Below are 12,676 nucleotides of genomic sequence, written 5' to 3'. Positions count from 1 at the left end.
AGATCTGGCCTGTGATGAGTTGCTTGTGTGAATCCTGACGCTGCGCAGATTGGACTGCACCTGGCCGCAAGTGCTCAAAAAGTTGAAGCTGCAATCAGATGTCATGTCGATTCATACTGATTTATTTATTTGCCTAATTTATACCCCACCTTCCTCCTCAGTGGGGACACTGTTCTCCTCTCCTTTATTTTATTCATTTATAGGTTAGGCTGAGAGTGTGTAACTGGCACATGGTCTCCCCAGCAAGCTTCCATGGCAGAGTGGGGATCTGAAGCTGGGTCTCCAGATCCTAGTCCAACACTCTTAACCACTGCACCACACTGGCTCTTTCTGGTGAAGTTGGGCATGGTGAGAGTTAGGGTTGTCAGGTGCCCGCTGGTGGCGGGCAACCCCCCGGCAATTTACCCCTTTGCCCACCAACCACCTGAGGGTTGGTGGGCAAACGTGCATGCGCACGTACATACCGCCTTGCGAGGGGCATTATATTACTCAAACTCTGCTTTACCACTCAGACTAAGAGGTATAAGGCCCCTTGTGAGGTGGCACTTTCAGTTCTAAACCGGAAGTGACTTGCCTGCATCGGCGCGCACGCGGACATTCCCGAGAGCAGCAGAATAGCCTCCCACCGGACATAGGGTTGCCAGGTCCCTCTTCGCCACCGGCAAGAGATTTTGGGGGTGGAGCCTGAGGAGGGCAGGGTTTGGGGAGGGGAGGGACTTCAATGGCATAGAGTTCAATTGCCACAGCAGCCATTTTTCTCCAGGCGATCTGATCTCTATCGGCTGGAGACCAGTTGAATTAGCAGGAGATCTCCTGCTACTACCTGGCAGTTGGCAGCCCTAACTGGAGGAGAGGGGGGACCTGGCAACCCTATTGAGAGTGCCTGGCTTGCAGGTCCCCAGCATGAGAGTGGGTGAAGGGGTGGTGGGCTAGCCAAGGCTTCAAGCCTAGAAATATGGTACAGTCTTTGTCATTTCAACAACTAAAACTGTTTTTTTTCCCTTACAGGATGCTCTGTGTGGGCTTGGATGTGTGGAGGAGCAGCATTATAAGGTTGTGCTGGGCCCAGAGAAATTATGCTTAGGCCTTGCTGTTTTACTGGTGGTCATCATGCAGCGGTTGGTTGTGAGAATTGGGCCTCCATGCCAGTTCAGGGCTGTGTAGCTGCATAGTTATATGGGTGTGGTAGAACTGCTAGGGTCAGACCTTGGTGAGGCCCTGGGAACAGACCTTGGGGCCAAACTTTTAATTCATCAGTCAGTTTAGCATCTCTCAGGTTCCCAGTCTGCAAAAGGGAATTAATATTGAACAGCCTTACAGGGTAGTGGGGATGAACGTGGTAAAGAAATAATGTGTTTCTATTTAGACTCTATTTTTCTCCCCTCTGGGGACCCAAAGTTTACCACTCCATAAGGTTACTGATAAGGTTACCATCCCCTACACTGATAAGGGGTCTATGGCTCAGTGGTAGAACATCTGCTAGGCCTGCAGAAGGTCCCAGGTTCAATCCCCAGCATCTCCAGTTAAAGGGATGTGAAAGACCTCTTCCTGAGATCCTGGAGAGCAACTGCTGGTCTGAGTAGAGACAATACTGACTGTGATGGACCAAGGGTCTGATTCAGTATAAGGCAGCTGGACGTGTTCAAGGTTACCATCTCCAGGTTGGAAAATTCCTGGATATTTGGGGGTACGGCCTGGGAAGGGGGCGGTTTGGGGAGAGGAGGGACTTCAGCAGGATATAAAGCCATAGACTTCATCTCCAAAGCAGCCACTTTTCTCCAAGGGAACTGATCGCTGTAGTCTGGAAATCAGTTTTAATTCCAGCAGATCTTTAGGCCCCATCAGGAGGTTGGCAACCCTATATACCAATATCAGCTGCCCGAGAGGGTGAAAGCAGTCGAACCCCTCCTCCTGCTAAGGGGTGCCTTGAAGGTATGAGGGCCAAAGACTGGCATTAAAGCAAGACACTGCTCCCCACAGAATGGATGCCTCTCAGAAGATTCTGAGATCCATCTTGTGTGTCACAAGCCTGGGCTGGCTGGACAATGGGGCTAGCTAATCCCCATTATGTCACCCTAAGGTGATTTAATCAGTGCTCTGAGCATAACCTTACTTACCCTATCTGCACCCATCCCAGCAATGTTCAAGAGAATAGTCCGGGCATTCTCTTGGGTCCTGACGACTCATAAACCTCTCCTATCTTTTTGTTTGAACCCCAGAAAAGCAATCTGTTCTTTGTCTCCAGCTTTCCTGCCAGCTTACCTCATACCGCCTCAGGACCCATTCTGGAGTATAAATATTAGTCATTTGGCCATTCAGAGTGTGTGTGTGTTCTGGATCTATGCCTGCACACCCACTTGCGTGTTGGCTCTTTCCTTTGCTCCTGGAAACCCTGGTTGTTTTCCTCCTCAGTGTTGCTTTCCCTGGATGTCCCTTTAAGACTGGTAACTATCAGCCATCCCTGAAACCTTATCCAACTTCCTCTCTTTTCTCTTGGCAAGCTCTTGTATGCTTTGTGTGCGTATGTTCCTTGCTTAAAACATATTTCTTGTTTTGCTATTTTTATTCTTTAATAAAACCAATTTTAATTGTACAACTAGCTGCTCATTTGAGAGTTTTCACCCAGGACTGTCCTGATATACACAGGTTATCAATCCCAGTTACCCCCTCTCAATCTCTGTCTTCAGATAATTCCCCCAACTTAAGTGGAATCTGCCTACTTAGGTTAACAGGGGCTGCTTCATCCTTTATAGTGGTGGGACTGAACTTCAGTCCGCAATAGACCACCATAGCCAAACTTTCCTCTGTGAACTGATTCCATATACTTGTGTATGCTTTCCAGTATCCTCATACAGGTGTGATGATCCCTTGTTTTCTGACACTGTTGATTAAAGTAGAATATTATGAATGTCCTATTAGAAAAAAAAAGAACCTTGGATGAATAAATTACTATGATATTTTCTTGCCTGGGTAAACATATTTTAGCACAATCTATTTTAATGTAAAACCTGAGATGTGCAACTCTCACATTAATGCTTCAGCAGTGAAAAGTTCTGCTTGGATGTCTGCTTTCTCTCCAAGCTAAGCAAGTCATTTTTTTTAAAAAAAGACGGATTCATTGCATAAAGCAAGTAGGGTCCCACGATGCTCCTGTGGAAGGGAATTTTTTCCCCATTAAGAGTCCGAGGACAACATGGAAACTGTCAGTGTTTAGAAATCTTCTGCGCCAGCAGGTCCTTTCACCGCTGACTGCATTTGGTTTCCCGTTTTCTTCTTAACTTGTGACGCTTCAGTGTTTGCCCCTAGACGCATCACCCAGGCATCTGAAGTAACAGCATAGCGGAGGATGTCAGCACGGAAGTTCCAAAGGCATCAGGCCAGCCCCTGTCAAGATGAGAGGGCTGACCAGAGACAGTTCGCTCACTAGATGCCATGAGACGAACTCTGTTCTTGCACTGAAATGCTGCATCAGTCTGAAGAAGAGCTAAGAAAAGTTTGCGCAGCCCAAGCGAAGACTCTAAGCAAGATAGTGTGTAGAGTAGATTGTACAAAAAAAGGGGGGGTTAGTCAAAATTATGCAAACCAAAATCATATTCATAATGCCTTATGCTGTATTCCTTTTAAATTAGGTTTCTGTCATCCTTTTCCTACTGAAGACTTGCTACTCACAGCCACCTCTTTAGGTAAAAGATGTAGGTTTGCTGCGCCCTGCACAAACATGCAAGCTAATTCCCCATCTTAATCTGAATTTATGTGTGTGTGGGGTAGTGTTGCCAGGTCCCTCTTCGCCATCAGCGGGAGGTTTTTGGGGCAGAGCCTGAGGAGGGCAGGGTTTGGGAAGGGGAGGGACTTCAATGCCATAGTGTCCGATTGCCAAAGCAGCCATTTTCTCTATTGGCTGGAGATCAGTTGTAATATCAGGAGATCTCCAGCTAGTACCTGGAGGTTGGCATCCCTATTGTGGGGGGTATGGTAACACTATCATCTTTAGCGTGCTGAAGTGATTCTGAAAAATAATTCCCCTATAGCTAGTATGCTTACGAATGGCAGAGTGTGTAAAATAACTGTTTTGCATATATTGATTCCGGCAATTTGCAGACAGTATGGTTAGTATGAAGCAGTGGATGAGTGTCAGACTAGGATCTGTGTTCTGCTCAGCCATGAAGCTCAGTGGGTGTTCTTGGACCAGTTACACTCTCAGCTTAACTTACTTCACAGGTAGGGTTGCCAACCTCCAGGTAGTAACTCTGTTTAGGATTACACCTGTGTACACCAGCATTAATGGCTACCATACTGTCTGAATCTGCAGAGTTACTACCTGGAGGTTGAGCATGCACATTGCTGCACAGCACTATGAGAGTCCAGGGCCATTATGCATTAATGCATTAACATGCACGAAGCTGCCTTATACCAAGTCAGATCATTGGTCCAACAAAGTCAGTATTGCCTAGTCAGACTGGGGAGCTTCAGTGTGGTGGGGTTGGGATGTGTGTGTGATAAGCGCAATTAAGCGCTCTAGCACATTCCTCCCAAAACTCTATAGTTTCTCTATGGTTTGGAGGAATGTGCTAGAGTGTTAATTGCAGGTGGAAGCAGGCCAGCTAAAGGGGGCGATTAAGGGGGTGATTAATTGGTGAGGAATTGCCCGCCATTATCTGGTATCTGGCAATTCTATCTTATGCAGAGGTTTTTCGTATCAGCTATTACCTGATTCTTTTAATTGGAGATGCCAGGCATTGAGCCTGGGGCCTTTTCTGTGTCAAGCAGATGCTTTACCACTGAGATAAGGCCCCTCTCCAGGTCATTTCATTTTCTGACCCAACTGTGATTCTTGGGGAAAATCAATTTCACCCACTGTACAGGTGCCATGGCATGATAATCTGCAAAAAGTTCTCAGCTTGCTTACTTTTGAATCTGTATCATGGGGGGGGGGCAGTGAATATTGACCTTAGCTGATGGTTCCCAGTAGACTGCTGGAATCCATCTTCTGAGCAAGATTCTCCTCCAATATTGAGCTTACACCCACTCACCCACCCACACAAAATAAACCACCCCATACACCCTAAAAACACACAAATATTTCCCTCTTTCTGTGGCCTAAAGTGTTGAAAATAAGGCATACAACTTCCATTTTAGTGAGCGAAAACATTCAGCTGTAATACCAGGCCTCAGTTTGAATAAAAATGGCAGGAGGGAATCACTCTGTTGGTACTTTCTGATTGATTAAGGAGCTAAATTAATATGCACCATTCCTGTTAGTTTAACTAGCTAATTAGTTTTCAGATAGCTGTGTTGAGCTTTGGAACAATTAATCCATTAGTTAGTGTAATGTAATGGAGCCATTTATAAAAATTAGCCCTGCAAGCTTGAAAGTAGTGTAATCAGCAGCTTTAGTGAATTCATGGGGGGAGCTAATTTTATTTGGGGGGGGGTCCAGTTTTACAATTGGTGGGACTGAGGATTGAGGGCATATTAATATCTGAGACTGTTTTGGAGTCTGGTATGCTACTGAAATAACTGAATTTAAGAAAAAATCAAGGCAGCTTGCTAATTGTAAGCTGCTTTGAATTTCAGAGAAAAATGTGTATAGATTTTCAGATAAAGATGTCCCACCCTTTTGGAGAAGGGAAGCTTTTATTTAATTGCAAGTCATCTTAACTTTTGAAGTATCTCAAAAAAGGACTCTATTGTGGTAATAAGTAAACACGTTTGAATTTAATCAACCAATGCACACACACATAGATCAGGGTTTCACAGAACAAAATCAGTCCTCAAGGTGGCTAACAATATAAATCAGTCAAATAATAAAATAATCATCCTTTCCCTGATCAGAATTCCCCTCCCCCCAGGCCCCAGCAGGGAAAACAATGGGTGAAAACGCATGGTCGCTTTAGACTCCTTTATTCCCGGTTTCAGCCAGGATTCAGCCAGGATCGAACGCACGTTCGGCGAAACGCATGCTTTCGATCCTGGGCTGGCTGAATCCAGGCTGAAACAGGGAATAAAGGAGGCTAAAGCGACCATGCGTTTTCGCCCAATGACAAATGTCCTTATTGTACCAGCCTTCCTTCCTTCCCATCAGGTCTTAAAGCAGCCACGGACAGAAGGGCATTTCCTTGTGCCCTGAATGGCTGATCGCACTGGGGGAAGGGGTGGGATCCAGTCCTACATTAGTTAGTTTTGGTTCAGTGTTCAGGATCACTCACAAATTAACAGCCACGCATTACCCTGACAGGGAAAATATACTGCACGTTTAAGGCAAGATGAGCCAAGAGCTTCGCTGAAAATAGTATATTCAAATGGATTGCGTTTTCTTGAAGGGAAATCTTTTATTTTATGTTTTGGAACTCTGTAAAGTAAGAAACAAGGAATAACAAAACAAAAGAAGACAAAAGCTTACACGGCAGCCCTTAGAGGACCAAAACAAACAGACAGACAGACAGACAGACAGACAAAAAACACATACACCAAAACAGAGGGTTGGATCCAGATGGAATTTTCCAAAGGCAGAATGGAACTCTCCTGCCTCCTCTCTCCAGCTGCAGCCCACTGAGCTCCGCAAGCTTCGGTTCCTGATGACATGGGGAGGGAAATGCAGTAGAATCAGGAAAATGGTTGGAAATTGCCAGTTTAGCCTGGATTCAACCCAAAATTAATATACCAATTCACAAAGAGCTTAACTTTGTCATAACGCAAGTCACACCATAGCAAACATGGACTCTGAGAACCCAGTGCAACAGAAAAGCCTGGGCTAGTCTGGGCGTTCCAGGTCAGGATGCCCACAGGTCGGGTTGCCAACCTGCAGGTATCGGCTGGAGATCAGTTGTAATAACAGGCGATCTCCAGCTAGGACCTGGAGGTTAGTAGAATGTAAAAGGGAAACCTATGCTGGAAATAGTTGAAACTGTAGGAGAAGGCAGCACGTGGCTCAATATTATAAAAAAACTAAAGTAAGCCCAAATGGGGTAATATATGAAAACTTCAAAATAAGTAATTATAAACCTAAGCAATATTAATATTACACCAACAGGAAATGAATCAAACAATGCGCAGGAGCTTGAATGAAAGGTACTGTTAAGTCGTATAAGCTGTGTTAAGGCACACAGAAACTACAAGCTACAACAGGCAAACAAGGATACTAAGATACAAGGTTAACTGTTGAAATGCACACAGAAACTTCAAGCTGTGAACAGGCAAACAAGGATACAACATAAACAATGAAAACAAGGTTACAAAGTATAAGCCTCAAATGATAATGAGAAATGAATACAGTAATAAAAACTTAGAACCAAGCCTCACTGGGCTGTTAAAGGTGTACAAGGCCTCACAGGGCTGTTGTTGCAAATAAATAGATGCGATATTTCAAAAATATGTATAGTCCATAATTCAACACTAAACGACCTAAGCCGTTTATTTACATTATTCTGATTACTTGTGTAACAAGCTGTATTCCATGGCTTAACAGCAGTCATGTAGAGATTCTTAGGGACCCCTGTCAATCAGTGGCTATTCCTCTGAGTCAACCAAGGACTGACAATTGTTTTGGTTCTGAATTTCCAATTATTAACAGCCCGTTGGTTTTACTGTACAACATTGGCACAGCTAGGCCACTGTGGAAATAACTTCTTGGACAACCGAGAAAGTTGAAGGGTGCAAATCTTTGCAATGTCAAAAAGCCATAGTCTTTGTCTGAGGCAGAGGTCACAAGAATGTGGTAAAAGATGAAACATGAAATCTGTTGCTTGATTGCAAGGAGATGTCGGCTCTCTGTTGCTTTTTTATCATGGGAAAATGCCAGCTTTAAAATTTGTAAATTTCCCCAGAATATGCCAGAGAGAAGAAGCCTTGGTGTTCTCCAAGGATGCTCCAGGACTTCCTACCCTGTGCTCAGTCTTCTGTGAACTTTACTGGCTCAGCTTTCTCCCAAGTGCCTCTTTTTTCCTCCTCAGTAACTATAGAAGTGGCAGCAGCAGTTCTTGGGAGGAGAGGTGGTTTATGATTCACGGCTTTAAAAAATAAAACGAAACCAGAGATTTCCAAATGGGAGAGAATCATTGGGTTAGAAGGGTGGGGAGAGAACTGTGAATGCGTGCTTGCATGCATTATCTATGTTCAATCAGCTTCAGCTTCATGCATTTCCCTGTACATAGGTGCAGAAAATCTGCATTCTGGAAACAGAGCAAACAATGCACATTACATGTGCCTACATTTTCACATTTTGCACAGATTAGTTTTGCAAGGGGGAATTATAAATTTGTAAATAACTCCAAAACTTGCATATCAGGTAGCACCAGGAGCGCTTTTTAAGATTTCACTTAAAGAAATAATCAGCAAGAACAATAGAACAAGAATTCAAGATTCCCTCCTTGCAGAATTACTGTGAATTCTGGCTACTTTTACAGGTGAAACGTTTACCTATATATATAAGCAAATTGATTTGTATCTCTGCTTTGCACATGTTGTACATAAACCAATGTCATTGTTTATAGTAGTAGCCAGTGTGTAGAAATGGTGAATTGGCCAGAGATATAGGCATTCCTGAGGAATGATAAAGTGTAGTCTGAAATTATGACTCTCCAGCCCTTCATCAAACATCAGAGGAGTGGAACAATTGCTAGTGGAACACGGGAGAGTGCAGAAAAAACGAATGAAGTTTTTGTATTAGGCTTCACCCTGGAAGGGCATCTGAAAAAACTGACCTAAACAAAGGTGCCAAAAGAGGATGCTCTAGGTCTAATTGAGAAATTAAAAATTGACATATCTCCAGTTGGGTTGGTCCTACACCTGCTAGTTCTCAAAGAATTTAAATGTGAATTTGCTAATCCAACAAAATATGCAAGTTGTTAATAAAATCAGCATCCTTACTAGAAGAATGGAAAGCCATCAGCATATCTCTGATGGAGCGAGCAAATAATAGGTCAGCTTAGCTTTTATTCTGAGTAAGATGATGAAAAATGTTAGTGATGATCTAGAAGATGATCGAGAAGAGCAAGACTTGCTGCATGAGAATGAGCATGGCTTCTGCTAGGTGAAGGCCTGCCTCAACAACTTGGAGTTCTTTGAGAGAGTTCACAAGGTCATAGATAGGAGTCATCCAGCAGACATTCTATGCCTGGACTTCCTAAATGCTTTTAGTGGACAGCTCCATGAAAAATATCTTTTTCTGTGACAAAAATTCAGTGTTAGGTAATTGTCAGAAATAGGAAACAGATTGAAAAGAACATGGTCAGAAATAAGACACCTGCATATAAATCTCTGGTGGAATGACATACTGTCAACAGTTTTGGGTGTCCCATCCTGAAAAGGATAGTTTGGCCTGGAAAAGATGTGAGAAAAGACAATCAAAACAATCAAGGGATTGGAATGCCTTCCTTTTGGGGAAGGCTAAAAAGTTTGTAGGGTTTTTTTAATAGAGAAGAAAAAAGACAATAAGAGGATGTGAATACCAGTTGGTGGGGGGCAGTAGTGGGGGATAGCTGCCATGCCCTGCTGAAGGGCTTTCTGGATTCATTTGACTGGTCTCTGTGGAAAGCAAGGTGCAAGGTTAGATAGATCCTTGTTTGATCCTGTGGGTCGGTTCCTGAATTTTCCTTAAACACATCCTTGCCAAAGGGTTCTAGCTTAGTTTTGTCCTTTATCACGATAATTTTCTATGCAAATGGATTTTTTTTAACTTGAGAGAACATTCAAATATGTATTCCCCTACCAGTGAACCAAGGTGGTACAGTTCACATAGGATTATATTCTGGGCTTCTTCTGGTTACATAGATCGTCTCCAGCTTCAAAATGTCCTGGTTCATATTGCAAACAAACGACAGAAAAAAACTAAATATTCTTTAGATAGTAACTGTCTTTCCCTTAATTGCACAGCCCCAGTGTATTCTGTGGTCCAACTGGATTTTAAGGCGATTCTTGAAACTGCAAAAATACTACGTTTGTGTCATGTTAAACATAAGTAGGGCTTTTGCAAAAGAATTAAAAACCCTGTTGATTCTTGTGATTACAATTAAAACATGCAGAAAGCTCCTGAGGATAAAAAAAAATCACAACGGATTGCTCTTTAATTCCGTCTCCTAAAGCCCATATCTAGATTTTTCTATGGCTGGGGTTTTTTGTTTTGTTTTTTTAATATGTTTGATTCTGAGATAAACTCTCCTCCAAAGGAGGGAACATCCCACCCCTTTTCAAAAGAAACATTTACTGCCTCAGATAACTCTTAAGCACACTGCTGTCAAAACAATTAGTGTTATTTTTCTATTATCCTGCTATTTGAGAATAAATAGACATTTCATGAATATGTTAATTGCCTAGTAAGTGAAGAAGATAAGTATGATGTCGTGTTCCACAAACAATGATAAATCATCCATTGTTTAAAAAAATGTATTATAAATCTGGAATACTGTTGAAGATAACTACAATTCTGTCACTGCAAATAAGGAGTTCAGGATGAGACATTATTTCCCTTCATAAGGTTCTAATGTTCATAGTGTCTTTTTTTTAAGTGCAAGAATTCATGTCTTAGAATCCCAATCTTTAGAGTATTTTCGTGCCATGTTAAAAAATATATGAAAAAAGTGACATTCTGAGGTTTATCTTTTTTCTTTCTTTTTCTTTTTACATTTCAAAATCCCCATCTGTTTTTCAGCACTTTTTAAAATATTTGCATTTGGGCTGTACTTTAAAAAGTGGGGAATGGGTGGTTTAAGATAACAGTAGATTGTTAAATTTAAATAATGCCTTTTAAATAATTAAATCATTTGGACTTGCTTTTAAAATGGCCTTCAAATCATTACACAGGACTCGACAGATTAAAAGCATTTTTCAAGAAAAAAAGTTCTTAGTTGGAGAGGCAGAAAAAACAAGGGATTTTTAAAAAGGAGATATGTATTTTTTTAATGCAGTATTGTGGGGGGGGGCTGTTGAATGCATAAAAGTGCATTTTTGGGTAGGCTTTTTGTTGCAAAAGTTGAATGCAGCATTCAACTGCTAGATAATTAAAATGTAAATTTAAGTATCTATGCTTTGCTTTTGTGCATTTTTTCCAGTCCCCCCAATACTTTTAAGTTTAGTTGTCTTTTCAAACATGTGGTCAGCTGTTGTATTCACATATGGTCAAATGATCAAAGTCTGAAGTCTTCTCTAATTGTCCCCTGCTGCTCGTCTCCTCTCTCCATGATCAAGGCCTCAGCAGGTGATAAGAAAGCATGAGAACAGCTTCCAAGGAGAATGAGCTACAGAGAGGCCCAAGCCGAAAGCAATAAAGACTTCCAGTACATCAACCTGACAGTAAAGCGCCATGCAAAAAGTGAAGTCTGGCTAGTTCATCGTCGTCGGGGTTCCCCCCCTTTTCTTTTCCCCCTGACCTCATCAATCTGCATATAGTTTTTGAAAGACACAATGCAAACCCTTTTTGGTTTGGCGTATTCCCATCTCCCATAAAAACGCCCTCTCCCCTCTCCCCCCACAACCCCCCCACAACAAAATCGACACAACACAAGAGTTGGCGCAAGTAGCGTGTTTGTTTACTTGACTGGAGGAGGAAGCTGCTAAAGTCTCACAGTTTAAAGGAGTTCACATGTTTGTAGAAATCCTGACAGGTCTTTTCACTGAGCCTTGTCATTGTTTGCCTAGCCGGCCACTTTGCCAGATGGTTTCTTTATTGTCACCCATGTTTACACCTCCCGATTGGATCAGGCCAAGACCAAATGGTGTGAAGGGCTTTAAGACTTAGAGGATTTAGGAAAAGTAAATCCACACTCCTGGGCCTTTCAGGGAGGGCCCCTGACGCTCCTTCCTAGATGTACCCCAGTCAGTCAGAGAATGGAGAGAAGCTCAGCAGTGTTTGAGTGCATTCCCCCACCCCATTCCTCTTTTCCATCATTGGAAATGGCTTGCTGGATTTTCATGCAATAAAGAGAGAGAAGATGGTTTCAAAAGACATAGGGAGGGGAGGGGAGGGGAATCTGAAAATGTCTTCTCTCTGCAGTCGGGCTGAACTTTTTGTAAACGTGTTCATTACATTACTTGTATTGGTAGCCAGATCTGAATGCCTGTTCTTGGCAGGTATTTCATCTTGGAGTTTAGCTCCTGTGATTTGTTTAAAAAATGGGCAGCCCATTCAGAAAGGATCAGAAAACCTGGGGAAATGTGACACAGCATTACTTGGAATCTGATGGTTGTGTTTGGCTTCATCCATTTTGATAGGGTTTTTCCCCCCCATTTCTAGAGTGGCAGAGTGGCACTCTAAGACCATTGATTTTAATGGACTTAAACAGACTCTGCTTCGGACTGCACTTTTAACATGGAATCCAGATAAATGTTTTGTGCACAGTGGCTCATTTGGGTTTCCATGATTACCGGAAGGACCAGAATCTTGCTTTAATGGGGTCACTTCAGTTCTGTTAAATTGTTCTGCGTTCCAAACTATCTGTTTCAAATGGTGATATTTTGTTCTTCCTTTCTTCTTTCTGCTTATTACAAGTATTGCCAATCAAGTTTGGGATTTTTTTTTTTAAAGCAAAGGTCCATGTTAGCCTTTTAAATCCTATTCATTTAGCAACTTTCCCTCTGTGAAAAGGGGATGGTATCAGGCACCCCTCCCTGTCCCTCTTCTCAGGATCAGCTAATGTGAAATTATTTGCCCTGAGAAGGGGGGGGGGTGGTTCTCAGCTCCTGA

This window comes from Euleptes europaea, chromosome 13 (genome assembly GCF_029931775.1).
Source record: "Euleptes europaea isolate rEulEur1 chromosome 13, rEulEur1.hap1, whole genome shotgun sequence".
Taxonomy (NCBI): Eukaryota; Metazoa; Chordata; class Lepidosauria; order Squamata; family Sphaerodactylidae; genus Euleptes; species Euleptes europaea.
This window is presented reverse-complemented; position numbering follows the sequence as displayed.